At 37.4% G+C, this 17,572-nt stretch overlaps 2 long non-coding RNA genes and 1 pseudogene across 3 annotated transcripts; all 3 read left to right on the top strand.

Moving 5' to 3' along the window:
- Positions 1-216: 216 nt before the first annotated feature.
- On the top strand, positions 217-10,532 carry LOC120147846 (annotated as a pseudogene).
- A 270-nt stretch (positions 10,533-10,802) lies between these two features.
- Positions 10,803-11,582, top strand: LOC120147823. Of its 2 annotated transcripts, none has more exons than XR_005518323.1 (3): positions 10,803-10,866; positions 11,078-11,188; positions 11,474-11,582. It is a non-coding gene; the product is annotated as an uncharacterized LOC120147823 (long non-coding RNA). The 2 variants fall into 2 exon arrangements; XR_005518322.1 differs by lacking the exon at positions 11,474-11,582 and adding an exon at positions 11,285-11,318.
- A 342-nt stretch (positions 11,583-11,924) lies between these two features.
- Positions 11,925-12,843, top strand: LOC120147822. The gene is made up of 4 exons (XR_005518321.1): positions 11,925-12,055; positions 12,332-12,398; positions 12,546-12,625; positions 12,743-12,843. It is a non-coding gene; the product is annotated as an uncharacterized LOC120147822 (long non-coding RNA).
- Positions 12,844-17,572: the final 4,729 nt, after the last annotated feature.

Here is a 17,572-nt window from a genome sequence, read left to right as displayed (position 1 = left end):
GGCTGGCGTAGAATTTCAACCACAAAGGTTATGTGAGGTTCACTTAATTGCAACAAAAATACACGTGCGGATATAATTGCAAGCTTACGTGGCGGAATACAATTTGATACCATTTAAAAAAAATCAGCTACGGTCCTCGGCGTTTCGTTGTCGGCTTCAAACATGTCCTGGTAGCATTCTGTGTTGTTGTCTTTTTTTTCCTTATATGAACACACAATGGCAATGACAATGGAAATGGCAGGCGATCTGTGAGGGCTCTCTCTGTCAACTCAGCCAAAGCTCTCTTTCAATAATGCCGCGAAGCTCAAAGTTGACCGTTTTGGCAGACAAATCATTGACCGAGAGGTTTGAGCAAGTCAAACTCCGGCTGTAACTCATGGATTTGTCTTGTTCAATTCATTGGAGACACGTTACAGCCGGAGGAATCGTCCAGCCAACGGAAGGAGCTGAAGCTTAAAGATTCCTCGGTTCTACTCGATGTCGACGGGATGATGTGCGGCGGATGCGTGTCGCGAGTTAAATCAGTTATCTCCTCCGACGAGCGATTCGAATCGGTAGTGGTCAACTTATTGACCGAGACAGCGGCGATCAAGTTGAAGGAGGAGGTGACGGAGAGCGAAACCGTGGAGAGTGTTGCGGAGAGTATAGCTCAGCGCGTGAGCGAGTGCGGGTTCGCGGCTAAGAGGAGAGTGTCGGGGGTCGGAATGGGGGGAGGACTTGAGGAAGTGGAAGGAAATGTTGAAGAAGAAAGATGAATAGTTGGTGAAGAGTAGGAACGGAGTGGCGTTTGCTTGGACTTTGGTTGCGCTGTGTTGTGGAGGTCATGCTTCACATATTTTGCATTCACTGATCGGCCATGGTAATTTAATTCAATTCATGCAATTTCTTATTTAAATTTGAAATGTGATAAATGACGCCTTTGATTTAATTATCTATTCAGGATCTTTTTTGGAGGTCCTCCATCACTGTTGTTTTTTATCCTTTATTATCTTCACATACATTAACATCTTAGCCGGTATTTAAGAAATTTCTATGTTTGGAAATATGGATTTGTATTATATTTGCTATATTAATTATGAGAATGAAGAATTTCGTAGTACTATAAATTTAATATGATATATAGTTGAAAGGTTTAGAAATTTGGATGCCAAATTCACTACAAAAGAGGCAGATGACACCCATTTGGATCCATACCCAAAAAAAATTTTGAAGTTACGTTTATATGTTTTATCATACAATTTTAAACTATTTTTGTAATCGAAATTTCCGAAAACAACCCATATTTAAGGTTCCATGGTCGTAAGGCGTTTACTAGCAAAACTCTTGCTAAAGTTTCTTAATGCTGTTGTGACTAGTGAGTAAAGGTTGATTTCAATCAATAATGTTCTCAAAAAATGTTTTGCAGACTTGCTAGTTGATGGATTAATGGCGTTCAAGAAGGGGTCGCCCAATATGAATTCTCTTGTGGGATTTGGATCAATTGCTGCATTTATCATTAGTGCAGTGAGACTTTTCTTTATTTCCTTTGTCTTTCTCAACATAGAATCATCTACTCGATCTGCTAAGTTCATTTGGTTCTTATATTTGCCTTTTTCTTGTAGTTCTCTTATGAGTGTTCAGAATCGTTAATATTTGCTCGTTATTTTTTCAATTTTGTGGATTTATTGCTGCTAATTTAGTTGTGTTATGCTTATTTACGTGCAGGCCCTTACATTCTAGAACTAGTGGTAAAACATGTGTATCCTGTATTTTTTTATTATTTGGTCACGGCTGGAGACATGAGCACGACACGGTCTGACGTGACAGCTTCTAGAAGGTACAGTCAGCGACAGTTTCTAGAAGATCTACTCAACGCGCCTTCTGGAAGATGGACGAGTAGAGTTGCATTAGGAGACTTATTTAGAATTTGAATTTAGGAAAAACAATTATCTTTAGGATTATTTTATTTTAATTTATTTGTTTATCTTTAGGATTATTTTACTTTAATTTATTTGTTTATCATTAGGCTTTGAGAGTCTATAAATACCCTCTTGGGGTAAGCCTAAACACACATCTCAGATTACAATTATGTTCTTCTTTCTAGTTTTATTAAAGCTTTCTTTTTTTTTATTGAAAGCACATTCGACTTCCTGAGAACACACTTGGCGAGATAGCTTCGCTAAGAGGGAATTGAGATCGAAATTGACGGTTATAGAAGCAACAATCCGAGTCGGTCGCCATGAACTTAAACAGTAATTAATCTACGACAATTGATTTTGATTAGATCAATTTCCGAAGTCGGAATCAAAGATTGCCTTGGGTATTCGGTATACAAAATAGAGTCACGGGGATTGCTCTTGTAACAAAGTAACCGACGTGAATCCCGAAGGGAAAATCTATTTCGATGATCTAAGGGAAATTGAGTCAAAGTGAAGCTTGAGGCTGTTTTTACCATATATATTTTTTGACTTAAAATCTTTTCTTAATTTTTACTTCAAATCATTTTTATTATTATTTAAAAATATTTGTACCAACACGCCTAGTTTAAACAATTCAGAAAAAAATTTGAAATTTTCTAAGTCCCTATAGAATCGACCCTTATTTCTCTTTACTACGTATTTCCTTATTTATTAACTGAGAAAAAGAAATTTATTTTGACATCGAAACGACAGTTGTCAAATTGGCGTCAAGTATTCTCCTTCGTAGTTCACTTACTTTCGCCGTAGGGAAAAACCTGTCAAGAAAAATACGAGTCATTTGAGCTCATATAGTAATAGAATTAGGGGAAGATAAAATAACCACTCCTTAAGACGATTCGGCTAAGGAAAAAGGAAGCTCTAAGTTTTATTTGATCCTCGGTTACTCTCTGTGGTCTCATGCTGGAGCAGACCATGTGAAATTCCGTGAGATGTTTGTGTGAATTCTAGTTTGGCAATCCACGGAATGTAGGGAGGAGATGAATAAGGCCAGTGTTTAACTGATATAGGTTTCTTCTTGGGGGAAATCAATGCACAAAGGCTCTTGTTCAGTAGGTGTCGCGGCTAACTCTCTGATAGTAGGATCGGCCATCGGAATTGGTTTTGTATCAACAGATTCACCTGAATTTGATTCTTCTTCTGGATTTGATTCTTGTCTCCTTCTTTCCCGAAGCATCTGTGCGTGAAGTCTCCTAGCTCTGGCTTTGATCTCCGAGTCGTACTCCAATAATGTGCCTGGATTAGTTCTGGTCATAAATCAAAAGCAAACAAAAAATTAGTAACTTTGATGAAGTTCTCGGTAACGGCGCCAATTTGACAACTATCGTTTCGATGTCAAATAAAATCATTCTTCTTAATTAATAAATAAAGGAAACACGTAGTATAGAGAAGTAAGAGTCAATTCCACAGGGACTTATAAAATTATAAATTTTTGTTTGAATGATTTTACCGGGAGATAAGTAGTGAAAGGGGGGGGGTTTGGTAAAAATATATTAAATAGTAAAAAGTGTTTTAAAATAAGAATAAAGAGATTCAAGAATTAAATGTTGAAAATGAATATGGTATAAACGGCCTCAAGCTTCACTTTGACTCAATTTCCTTTAGTTTATCAAATTAGATTTTCTCTTCGGGATTCACGTCGGTTACTTTATCTATAAGGGCAATCCTCATGACTCTATTTTGTATACCGAATACCCAAGGCAATCTTTGATTCCGACTTCGGGAATTGATCTAATCAACATCAATTGTCGTAGATCAATCACTGTTTAAGTTCACGGCTACCGACTCGGATTGTTGCTTCTATAACCGTAAATTCCGATCTCAATTCCCTCTTGGCGAAACTATCTCGCCAAGTATGTTCTCAGGAAGTCGAATGTACTTTCTATAAGCCAAATATTTCTCCCACACGTTGACCGCAACAACAATCTATACCAAAGTCTATCTTTGATTTTGAAAAACTGTTTTGATTTTGAAAAATAGCGTAAAGATTGAGAGAGATATTCCGAAGATATTAAGGGCATGTTTCAATTCTCCCGTTAGAATTTAGTCATCGCTTCAGCTCTCAGCTTATGAAAAATTTATCTAAGCATGAAAAAAGTCATACTTAGCATATTTAAAAACAAATTGAAAATAAAGGTAAAAACCGAAAAACTTCAAAAGTAAAATAAAAGAGAAAACTTTAATAAAACTAGAAAGAAGAAAAGAATTGTAATCTGAGATGTGTGTTTAGGCTTACCCTAAGAGGGTATTTATAGCCTCTAAAAGCCTAAGGATAAACAAAGAAATTAAAATAAAATAATCTTAAAGATAATTATTTTTTTTCTAATTCAAACTCTAAACAAGTTTCCAAATGCAACTCTGCTCGTCCATCTTCCAGAAGGCACGCTGAGTAGATATTCTAGAAACCGTCGCTGACTGGACCTTTTAGAAACTACCACATCATACCGTGTCGTACCCAAAGTCGTACCATGTCTCCGGAAGTGACCAACTAATAAAAAAATGCAGATTACGCTTGTTTTATCACTAGTTCTGGAAAGTAAGGACCTGTACGAAAATAAGCATAACATAACCAAATCAGCAACAATAAATCCACAAGATCGAAGAAATAAAATATTAACGATTCTGAACACTCATCAAATTGCCCCTCACTTATCTCATGTTTTTCCTCAAGTATGATATAATCAAACAAGTCAAAAATTTCATTTACCATTCTTTGTCAATTTTCACATTCAAGGAAGCAAGGTAGAGACCACAAGAATTATTCAAGTCAAGAAATCAATCAATTGAACATCACAAATTGGAACAAGTCAAATGCAATTGTAACATCCATTCATTCATTAATCTCAATGCCCATGACTCAACATCTTACTGGGATTCACTAAAATCACTCAATGTGTTTGGGGTATAGAAACATTCAATGTCAAAATTGGCACGATATTACCATAGGCCTGCAAGTAAATCAAATCTCCACTACTAATGAGAACAAGATGCATAAATCAAATGGTCTTTTATTGGTTATAACGGGGCTTAGATAAAGGTGGGGAAAAGACTAAATATATGGCGAAGAATTCAAGGCAAAGAACTAACAAATAATAAGTTCAACTCCATCAAACATGAACCTCAACAAGATAAAAAGACAAACTATCGAACAACAAAATTCTTTTCGGAATGCATTTGATTTTTTTCTCTTTGTTGTTGTTTCGTGTTCCATTTTTTTCTTCTTTTTTTCACGTCTTTTTCTCTCTTTTTTCGAACAAAATCTCTTTTTTTTCCTTTTTGAAATGCTTTTTTTTCGAGGCAGCATACAATGGTTAAATTATTCACTTGCCCTAAAAAGGGTAGAAAAGAGGGATAAAATAAAAAGGCTCGGGTTTATGAATATGGTGAAAACAAAGAAATGGGAATAGGCTCAAAAGTGGTTAACTAAGGGAAAATGCATGGAAAACGGAATAGTTAATCCTAAGGTGCCCAAATCATCTTTAAGCATCATGTTCATGTGTAATCTCGACAGTATTTAAAATGCAGGTTCTAGAATACCAATGTCAAATTCTACACACTCAATCAAACAAAATGAGAGCGAAAATGATATGCTCGTAAAGGCTCAAATCTCACCAAATTGTTTTATGCATTGAGCTAAGCACATTTCAACCAACAAAATCATGGAATATCACAAAAATATCAACTTGATCACAATTCGTGCTATTCGCTATCAAGAACATCCTAACCTAAACAATCATGTGTTCCCAAACAAGCATAACATTCCAAAAATATTCAACAAGACAAAGAAATTCAATGAAATTTCTGCAAATCCAATCAAAACATACTAGCATCAAAACATAAAGATAAGCAAAAGGGAAACTCAACCTAGACTCTACTCCCCCTCACTTAAAGCGTTTTGCCTCAAAACGTAAAATTAAAGTGCAAGAGAAGGAATAGAGTACTCCTAGAATTTAATGACGACATGGTTCCCTTAGAAGTGTGCTAACGTGCGGCGTAGGGAGTCAACGGTATCGATACCGTCAGAGGGGTATCGATGCCACTATATAGTAGTATCGATACCATTTGAGGGTATTGGTATCATATTTCGATTATGTTTCCACGGTATCGATACCGTCAGAGGGGTATCAGTACCACACTGCTTGCAAGCCATTACATGGTCCCAGGGTCTGAATTTGGCATTATTCAAATGGTAATCTCTCAATTCTTCGTTGTTTAAGTTTGAAACACATTCGGTTCCTGCAAAATAATAATAAAAATTAAATGAAACATGCTTAATCAAAATAAAAATAAAAATTGAAAATGTAACGGAATTAAAAACAATAGGATGCCTCCCATGAAGCGTTTTGTTTAACATCGTTAGCTTGGCGACCTGATTCAGACTACAGGTTCCGTGACAAACACTTCCACTTCATTCTCTTTTTCCAACTAAGAAATTCCTTATGAGAAATTAGAAAATTCTCATAAAGATTTCTTCAGATATTTCCCAAATTAAAAATCTTGTTGAAAAGAATAGCCGTCAAAACATTTTTTTTTACCAAAAATTGATTTCTTCAAATGATTCCTCAATGGTTTCAACTTAATTTTTGGTGCCTGCAAAAGGAAGGTAAATCTTTAGGCTTTAAAGGAGTTAAGATCAAATCTGAATCAACAACTGAAATATTTTTCAACTCCCTTATGTCGTCTTTTTTATCATCCGATTTCCTATATAAATCATCAACAAAGTTAGATTCATCATTAACAAGTTAGTAACGCCAACAAAATTAATAATATGCATGTTATCTGGATATCTCATTGGTATATAAACATCAAATTTTCCGATCTCACCGTCTAACTCCATAGTAAGAATATCGCTTCGAACGTCAATTTTTGCATTTGCCGTGCTCAGAAAGGGACGACCAAGGAGAATTTCAGAATGAATGTTACTATGATCATTTTCCATATCAACCACATAAAAATCAACAGGAAAATTAAGTCTTCTACCTCTACTAGAACATATTCTATGAGTCATTCAGGATAAATAATTAATTTGTTGGCGAGCTGAAGTGTAACTCTCGTCTTCTTTAAAGGCTCGATTGAAATTAAATTATAGACGGAGAGAGGCATTACATTGATAGAGGCACCTAGATCGCACATAACTCACTTGCTTTTAACCTTACCAATTTTACAAGGTATTGAAAACATACCTTGATCCTTATACTTTGGTGGAAGCGTCGTTGGAAAACTGCTGAGACGTTCTCACCTAAATTCACCTTTTCGTTTCCGGTAAGTCGCCTTTTATTAGTGCATAGATCTTTAAGGTATCTGGCATACCTCGGTACTTTTCGGATTAACTCAAGAAGCGAAATATTTATTTCCATTTTCCGTAATACATCCATGATTTCTTTCTCCTCTGATTGTTTGTCTCTTTTAATGAATATTTCAGGAAAAGGAGGCGGAATGACATAGGGAGATGGCGTAGAATTAGTTTCTGAATCATCTTTATTTTTTTTCTCGGGATTCTATGAAAAATGCTTCTTCTTCCCTCTAGGAGTTCAAATTTTCTTCTTCTTTTGGATCTTGCGCTTACTTCCTTTGGGTTTGGTTGTTCAATAAATGTACCGCCTCGGAGGGTGATGAAGCTAACATTCTCTCTTGGATTCGGCTCAGTTTGTGATGATAACCTCCTTTGTGATTCTAATCTCCCCACGGTTTGAGTCAGTTGGCTCATCTTCTTGCCTATCTCTTGGAAATGGGCTTTAGTACGAATCTGGCATTTTTCCTAGGAAAGTGCTAACCTCTCGACAATTGACTTTAATGATGTCTTCTGCGGCTGTTGTGGTGGTGAAGGTGGTCTCACTTGATAATCTTGATTCGACATTGAGTTTTGAGCATAACTAAAATTCAGATGATCCCTCCATCCTGGGTTGTAAGTATTGCCGTAGGGATTGTAAGCTCTTTGGGGAGGTCCTGGAAAGTTTATAACTGCATTGACTTGAGTTGCTACATCATCTTGAATCAGTGGACAGTCGTCTGTCGGATGATCAGATAATGCACATATTCCACACGATCTGTTTGGTCCCGTCTTTCCTGCAACAAGAGATTTAATGACTTCAGTTAACTTATTTATCTTATTTTCTAAGGAATATGAACTTATCTCATGAACCCTTTGAGGAGGTTCATTATTTGTGCGAAATTGTTGGGAATTTACAACCATTGTGGAAATTAAGTCCCTAGCCTCAGTAGGAGTCATATTCACCAAGGCACCACTGTTGGCAGCATCTATCATCTTCATTTCCAATGGAGTTAATCCTGCATAAAAGTATTGAAGGAGTGTTTGTTCAGTTAACCCATGTTGTGGGCAACTAGAACATAACTTTTTAAACTGCTCCCAGTAGTCGTAAAGTGACTCTCCATCAAGTTGCCTGACTCCAAGTATTCTCCTTCGTAGTTCACTTACTTTCGCCTCAGGGAAAAACCTATCAACAAAAAGACAAGTCATTTGAGCCCATGTAGTAATAGAATTAGGGGGAAGATAAAATAACCACTCCTTAGCCGATTCAGCTAAGGAAAAATGAAAAACTCTAAGTTTTATTTGATCCTCGATTACTCCCTGTGGTCTCATGCTAGAGTAGACCATGTGAAATTCCGTGAGATGTTTGTGTGGATTCTCGTTTGGCAATCCGCGGAATGTAGGGAGGAGATGAATAAGGCCAGTTTTTAACTGATACGAAGTTTCACCATGGGGAAAATCAATGCACAAAGGCTCTTGTTCAGTAGGTGTCGCGGCTAACTCTCTGATAGTAGGATCGGCCATCGGAATTGGTTCTGTATCAACAGATTCACCTGAATTTGATTATTGTCTTCTTATTTCCCGAAGCATCTGTTCGTGAAGTCTCCTAACTCTGGCTTTGATCTCCGGGTCGTACTCCACTAATGCGCCCGGATTAGTCCTAGTCATAAATCAAAAGCAAACAAAAAATTAGTAACTTTGACAAAGTCCCCGATAACGGTGCCAATTTGACAACTGTCGTTTCGATGTAAAAATAAATTCATTTTTCTCAATTAATAAATAAGGAAATACGTAGTAAAGAGAAATAAGAGTCGATTCCACAGGGACTTAGACAATTCCAAATTTTTGTCTGAATTTTTAAAACATGCGTGAAAGTAGTAAATGAGGGGTTTTGGTAAAAAGATATTTAAATAATAATAAAAGTGATTTGAAGTAAAAATAAAGCAAAGATTTTAAGTCGAAAAATAGATATGGTAAAAATAGCCTCAAGCTTCGCTTTGACTCAATTTCCCTTAGATCATCGAATTAGATTTTCCCTTTGAGATTCACGTCGGTTACTTTGTCTCCAAGGGCAATTCTTATGACTCTATTTTGTATACCGAATACCCAAGGCAATCTTTGATTCCGGCTTCGGAAACTGATCTAATCAACATCAATTGTCGTAGATCAATTACCGTTTAAGTTCGTGGCGATCGACTCTGATTGTTGCTTCTATAACCGTCAATTCCGATCTCAATTCCCTCTTGGCGAAGCTATCTCGCCAAGTGTGTTACCAGGAAGTCGAATGTGCTTTCAATAAACCGATCCTTCCGCCCACACGTTTAATCGCAACAACAATCTAGTCCAAAGTCTATCTTTGATTTTGAAAACTATTTTGATTTTGAAAAATAAGCGCATAGATTAAGAGAGATATTCTGAAGTTATTAAGGGTCTGTTTCAATTCTCCCGTTGGAATTGAGTCATCGCTTCAACTCTCGACTTGTGAGAAAAACGAAAAACTTGAAAAGTAAAATAAAAAAGAAAGCTTTAATAAAACTAGAAATAAGAAGAGAATTGTAATCTGAGATGTGTGTTTAGGCTTATCCCAAGAGGGTATTTATAGTCTCTCAAAGCTTAAGGATAAACAAATAAATTAAAATAAAATAATACTAAAGATTATTGTTTTTTCTAAATTCAAACTCCAAACAAGTCTCCTAATGCAACTCTGCTCGTCCATCTTCTAGAAGGCGCGCTGAGTAAATCTTCTAGAAACCGTCACTAACTGGACCTTCTAGAAACTGTCACGTCAGACCGTGTCGTGCCTAGAGTCGTGCCCAAATAATAATAAAAATGCAGAATAAGCCCATTTTACCACTAGTTCTGGAAAGTAAGGATTTGCACGAAAATAAGCATAACACAACCAAATTAGCAGCAATAAAGCCACAAGATTGAAGAAATAACGAGAAAATATTAACGATTCTGAACACCCATCTATCTCACTTGTTGACCCTGGACTTGAATGGGATGCTTTATTCTTTGATAAACCGGTGATTTACCCCCACTTTTACTGCTTTCCAGTATTTATTTTTTATATCATGGCTCTCCTATAGCTACCAAATATCATGATAAGCTTCCTTTTTCTTTCATTATTTTTTATATCATTATTTCTTTTATTCTGAACATTCATTATTTTTTATATCAGTGCTGGTTTGGTTGATTATTTCTTCTTTTGAAGCGCTTTTGTAATTTGGCATGCAGGTCATGCTTCTTGGTTTTGTGCTCCTGGGACGTTCTTTGGAAGAAAGAGCAAGGATTACGGTATCCAATGACATGAATGAACTTTTAGTGAGTCTCAAATTACTTTCTTCTTGTGTTATTATACTTCTCGTCATGCTTGGTGGTCGATGACCTCTGGCTTAAAGAATACAGATCCTTAAAACTAACTAAGATATAACATGCTTTTATAATATCACTCATCTTAATGTCATTCCGTTGATTTCACATATGAGATCATTGGTTTTGCAGTCACTAATATCCACTCAGTTAAGGCTCGTGATTACTTCATCATACACTGATTCCTCTGCTGATTCTGCACTTTGCTCAGATGCTATTCGAGTTGGAGACTCGGTTTTAGTTTTGCCTGGAGAAACAATTCCTGTAGATGTAAGTCGGGAATGTGTTTTAAGATAAAATTTGGTACATTATGATCTGCTTCATAAACTTGGTCCATGTACAGAAACTCCCTTAGTATTTTCAGTTAAAGTCAACAACATACTGATAATGATATGAGACTAAGATGAAACTTTTGTAATCTCTGTATTATTAAATTTACCATATATATGGACTTATGCTGAAACTAGAAATCTCCACACAGGGAAAAGTTCTTGCAGGAAGAAGTGTGGTTGATGAATCCATGCTGACTGGAGAATCACCTCCAGTATTCAAGGAAAAAGGTCTTATGGTCTCTGCAGGAACAATAAATTGGGTAAGAAATTTTGAGGAATATAATTTAGAAATGCTCTGGCTTACGCCACTAGCTTTTTCTTTAGAATGAGATATACTTTACAATTGCTTATTTCAGAGATATAGCAATAACTTTAGTAGTAAAATGCATGGGATTGCTTGGGATAATTAGAGATGAATAAGTATTTTTAGAGAAAGATTAAATGTTGGTATTAGTCGGATATTTTATAAATTATATCTTAAGAATATTAGATTGAACCCTCTACCCATGCAATCATCGTTTATGTTTATGAATGTTCTTTTTCAGGATGGTCCTTTAAGGATAGAAGCAACTTCCACTGGCTCCAACTCAACTATTTCTAAGATTGTACGCATGGTTAGTGCCCCAGTGAACCTTTTTTATTGGATTAGTCAATAGCATAACTAATATCAATAGCATAACTAATATCAAATAATAAAATAGTTGGAATCTTATCCATGGTTAAAGTTGACAATTTTATATGCACTTCATTTCTTGTTCTCCTCTCCTGATCATTCCCCCCAAGTTAATTGTATTCCTTTTCCCCAAACTTTGTTCCATTCTAGAAGTATAATTTCTGCATTAACTTACTGATTTCTTCAGTTACCATTTCTCCATGCTATTTTTATAACTCAAACCAGATTATTCTGGTCCTGTGGGTTTTTGTTTTAGTTGGTTATAAATGTTTTTTGCCTCTTAGCATCCTGCATATTGTGTACTGGCTAATCTTACTTGTCTTTCTCCTTGTTGCTTTCTCTGTCCAGGTATTATGCTGTGTCGCACATATTTCCAGATGTTTTGCTCAATGATATTGCTGGCCCTGATGGAGATCCTTTGCTTTTGAGTTTGAAACTTGCAGTGGATGTCTTAGTGAGTTTTCTTATGTTTATACGTGTTTCTTCTCCAGCTTATTGCCTAAATATTAGTTGCCTGATTGTTTACATTCTTTACCCATTTGATTGCCAAGAAAGTTCTCTGTTATGACAGTAGTCTCAATATGGGAAGAATTGCTTAACTTGGTAGCACTTCAAGATAGTTGCTTGAATAGATGTAATATTTTTATTAGAGAATTGTCACTGAAAGTTATTTGTGCAAAACAAATTTTATTTGCACTACCAGTTTGTAATGCTGGTTTTTGCTTTCCAGGTTGTTTCCTGCCCTTGTGCTTTGGGTCTTGCCACACCAACAGCAATCCTTGTTGGCATCTCCCTCGGTAATTATCTAGCATGTAAATAAATATTGATTTTGATGCATTTTCTGTTGAATTTGAATAATAGCATGCATACTGGTCATATAACGTTTTTCCTTTGCATTTTACAATCAACAGCTAACTCTGTGTTTCGGCAATGAAACTCATCAGCAGCAAGACAAGGACTGCTTATAAGAGGTGCAGATGTTCTAGAGCGCTTGGCCAATGTAGACCATGTAGCTTTTGACAAAGTACTTTACCCTAAAAAATAATGCTCTCTCTCTCTCTCTCTCTCTCTCTATATATATATATATATATATAATGTGCTACATTAGAAGTTCACTACATTACTCTTTTTCAATGTGCAGACAGGGACTCTCACTGAAGGAAAACCCAGTGTCTCTTCGGTGGCTTCCTTTACTTATGATGAATCAGAAATTCTTCAAATTGCTGCTGCAGTAGAGAGAACGGCATCACATCCAATTGCTAAGGTGTTGAAATGACTCACAATTTACTGGACTAAGGCAATGGTATAAATCAGAAGGTGGTTGCGACAGTTGGAAGCCAAAACTAACTCAGTTATAACTGTCATTGACTTTGACAGTTGGTTGCTGAACCGATCAACTTGGAGGGGGTCTTTAGTTATAAATAAAGATATAAGTGAGTTGAGAGGGTTCAAGGAGAGATCAGATTGTATTGAGAGATTTAGAGAGAGTTCTTACTTCCGGTTCTAAATCTTGTAATCTTGTTTCGTTTGCTTTAGTGAAATTGATTCCTTCCTGTGGATGTAGGTCACACTGACTGAACCACGTAAATATTTTGGTGTTCTTGATTTTCTGGTTTGTTTTCTGGATTCTTGTTCTGTGTTCGTTCTTCGGATAATTATTGGTAGATTGCACAACAAGTGGCGCCGTCTGTGGGAACAAATCAACGACGATGGGATCTGCCAAGTTTGATATCGAGAAATTCACCGAAAAGAATGACTTTGGCCTATGGAGAGTGAAGATGAGAGCCCTTCTAGTACAACAGGGAATTGTGGAAGCACTGCAAGGACCAACAGCGTTGCCTACTGAGATGCTCGAAAAAGAAAGAAACAATATCTTGGAAAAGGCTCACAGCGCGATAACTCTGAGCCCTAGTGATAAAGCTCTAAGGGAAGTGTCAAGAGAGACAACAACTCAGGCACTCTGGGCTAAACTTGAATTACTCTATATGACTAAATCTCTAGCCAATAGACTCTTCTTAAAACAACGCCTGTACTCCTTCAAGATGCATGAAGAGAAATCAATCTCAGATCAGATTGATGAGTTTGCTAAGATCATAGATGATCTTGAAAACATTGATGTCAAGATGGAGGACGAGGATAAGGCTTTACTGTTGTTAAACTCTATACCCAAGAGTTATGAGCATTTCAAAGATACAATGCTTTATGGAAGAGTGCAGACAATTTCACTAGATGAGGTTCAATCGCTGATTAGAGCCAAAGAGCTTAAAAAGAAACATGATATGAATGAGGAGAACAGTGTAGATAGTCTTACTGTTAGAGGAAGATCATATAGAAGAGACTTGAGGAACAATCAGAACAGATCAAGATCGAGAAAAGGAAAGAAAAATGGAAATTAGTCATCAAAGGGACCGTTCAAGTGTTACCACTGCCATAAAGAAGGCCACTTCAAAAGGAATTGTCCTGACAGAAAGAAAAAATATCAAGAAAAGCCAAAAGATTCAGGAGAAGTAAGTGTAGTCTCTGATGGCTATGATTCGGCTAAAGCTTTGGCAATTACTAAATCAGAACCAAGCAAAGAATGGATTCTTGACTCAGGGTGCTCCTTCCATATGTGTCCTCATAAAGATCAGTTTGAGACACTCCAACTGGTAAATGGTGGAACTGTACTACTTGGAGACAATAAAGCATGCAAGGTGGTTGGTAGTGGGACAATCAGGATAAGGATGTTTGATGGAGCTGAAAGAATACTGCAACATGTCAGGTACATACCAGAACTTAAAAGGAATTTGATTTCTTTAGGAATGTTAGAATCAAGTGGCTATTCTTTTAAGGCAGAAAATGGTTGTATACGAGTAACTAAATGCTCTTTAATTGCCATAAAAGGAGTTAGAAGTAATGGTCTATATTCACTAATTGGAAGAACTGTGATTGGTAACTCGTCAAATGTAGTTCAATCTGAAACTAACAAAGCTAGACTATGGCACATGAGATTAGGACATGTAAGCGAGAGGGGCCTACAAGAACTATCTAAACATAACCTGTTAGGTGATGACAAAATTAATAAATTGGAATTTTGTGAACAATATGTGTTGGGGAAGGCATCTAGAGTAAAGTTCTCCACTGGAACTCATACAACAAAGAAACCATTAGACTATGTACACAGTGATCTATGAGGTCCTGCTAGAACACAAACACATAGATGTGGGAGGTATTTTCTGTCTGTCATAGATGATTACACTAGAAGAGTGTGGGTTTTCATTCTAAAAACAAAAGATGAAGCTTTTGAACGGTTCAAGGACTGGTTAACTCTCACTAAAAACAAGATGGAAACAAAATTGAAGCATTTGAGAACTGACAATGGCCTGGAATATTTTTTCAGAGCAGTTTAATGAGTTGTGCAGAAAAAATGGCATTACAAGGCACAAGACAGTTCGAAATACTCCTCAGCAGAATGGATTAGCCGAAAGGATGAATAGAACTCTCCTAGAGAGAGTGAGATGCATGCTACTTGTTGACGAAAATGGGTAAAGAAAACGAAAGAACACGAGAATTTTACGAGGTTCGGCAATGTGCTTACGTCCTCGGTGCCTAGGCGGCGCTAGAAGTTTTATTCAATGATATTTTAGGTCTATGTTACATCTCTATTTATAATAGAAAACCCTGGTACATAATTACAAAATCAACCCTGTACCGTACCGCGGGGGCTGCGCCCCCACACCCCCAACCCACATAATTCGTAACCCCACAACGAGACTTTTTTATGAGCCATACATAACAAATCTCCACCTTGGCGAATATCCTGCCCCTTGGAAACTTCAATGTGGGTTGGGTTACCTTGCTTCTTTAACAACTCGAAACATTCAACAAGTCCAAGCAATGCTTGAACTTGTCTGTCGTAACTGGCTTGGTGAACATATCAGCGGCATTCTCATCAGTATGTACCTTCTGAAACAAAACCTCTCCAGATGCAACCAACTCTCTGATCTTGTGGAACCTTACATCAATATGTTTAGTTCTAGCACGATACACCTGATTCTTAGCCAAGTGAATAGCACTTTGATTATCACAAAGCAACTGAACTCCACCTTGTTGAACACCCAACTCCTTCACTAAACCAGTAAGCCATAAAGCTTCTTTTGTAGCTTCAGCCGCTGCCATGTATTCAGCTTCAGTTGTAGATAGTGCCACGACAGATTGAACAGTAGACTTCCAGCAAATAGGCCCTCCACCAAGAGTAAACACATACCCTGTCGTAGATCTTCTATTATCCAAGTCACCTGCATAATCTGAATCCACATATCCTACAACCAAAGGGTTATCCCGCTGACTCCCAAAAACAATTCCATGTCCCACAGTACCCTTTAAGTACCGAAAGATCCACTTGACTGCTTCCCAATGTTGCTTACCAGGTTTAGACATGTACTTACAAACTTGACTAACAGCATGAGCTAAATCAGGACGAGTACATACCATCGCATACATCAAGCAGCCAACAGCATTAGAATACGGAACCTTTGCCATATCTTCAGCTTCCTTATCTGTCTTGGGGCACTGTTCTGATGAGAGCTTAAAGTGATTCGCCAATGGAGTGCTAACTGGTTTTGCGCTGCTCATCGCAAACCTTTCTAGCATTTTCTCAACATAACCCGTTGAGATAGCCGCAGTTTCCTTGAGTCTCTGTCCCTGCAAATTTCCATTCCAAGAATTTTCTTTGCAGCACCTAAATCTTTCATATCAAATTCCTGACTCAATAAAGTTTTCAAACCGATAACATCATCCATGTTCTTCGCAGCAATCAACATATCATCAACATACAGTAATAGAAAAATAAAAGAACCATCATCAAGGCTCTTAACATAGACACAACAATCATACTCACATCGGTTGTAGCCAATCTTGATCATATAGGAGTCAAACCGTTTATACCACTGTCTCGGAGACTGTTTTAACCCGTACAAAGATTTCTTCAATCTGCAAACTAAATGCTCGTTTCCAGGTTGAGTGAAACCTTCAGGTTGCCGCATGTAGATCTGCTCCTCTAAATCACCATGCAAAAAAGCAGTTTTAACATCCATCTGCTCTAAATGCAAATCCCAACTAGCCACCAATGCAAGTACTGCTCGGATTGAAGTGTGCCTGACCACAGGAGAAAAGATTTCATCATAATCAACTCCTTTCTGCTGTGAAAAACCCTTCGCTACCAAACGAGCCTTGAACTTCTCCCCCTCTTTTTCTGTTACTGCTGGTTTCTTCTTATACACCCATTTGCAACCAATCGGCTTCTTACCCTCAGGAAGGGGAACTAACTCCCATGTACGATTGTGATTCAAAGACTCCATCTCCTCAACCATGGCTGCCATCCACTTGTCGTTTTCCTGACTAGTAACGGCATCATGAAAAGTAAATGGATCATCATTGCTAACAGTAAGTGCAAAAGATACCAAGTCTTCAAAACCCAATCTGTTCGGAGGCTTTATATTCGTCCGTCTCACCCTGTCTCTGGCGAGACTATAATCCTGCAAATCATCCGTAGTGGAACCACCAGAAGTCGGTTGAGAAGTTTCTGGTTTCTCAACTGGAAACTGCTCGAAATCTACCACTGTCGTGTCTTGCTTCTGCTGCAACATAGACTGTTCATCAAAAACGACATCTCTACTAATCACAACTTTCTTCGCAACTGGATCCCAGAACTTGAATCCTTTGACACCTTTCTTGTAACCCAGAAAAATGCACTCCTTCGATTTTGCATCAAGTTTGGATCTCTCATCAGCAGGTACATGCACATAAGCAGGACAACCAAAAATCCGTAAGTTATCAAAACTAACATCATGACCAGTCCATACCTCTTCTGCAACTTTACCAGCCAGCGATGCCCTTGGCGATCTGTTGATAAGGTAACACGCCATGTTAACAGCCTCAGCCCAGAAGTGTTTGGGAAGCCCCGCATTCAACCGCAAACATCTGGCTCTTT

Source organism: Hibiscus syriacus, unplaced genomic scaffold (genome assembly GCF_006381635.1).
Source record: "Hibiscus syriacus cultivar Baekdansim isolate YM2019G1 unplaced genomic scaffold, ASM638163v2 tig00110944_pilon, whole genome shotgun sequence".
NCBI classification, from domain to species: domain Eukaryota; kingdom Viridiplantae; phylum Streptophyta; class Magnoliopsida; order Malvales; family Malvaceae; genus Hibiscus; species Hibiscus syriacus.
Note: the sequence above shows the minus strand (reverse complement) of the source record. Positions and strands in the feature narration are given on the sequence as shown.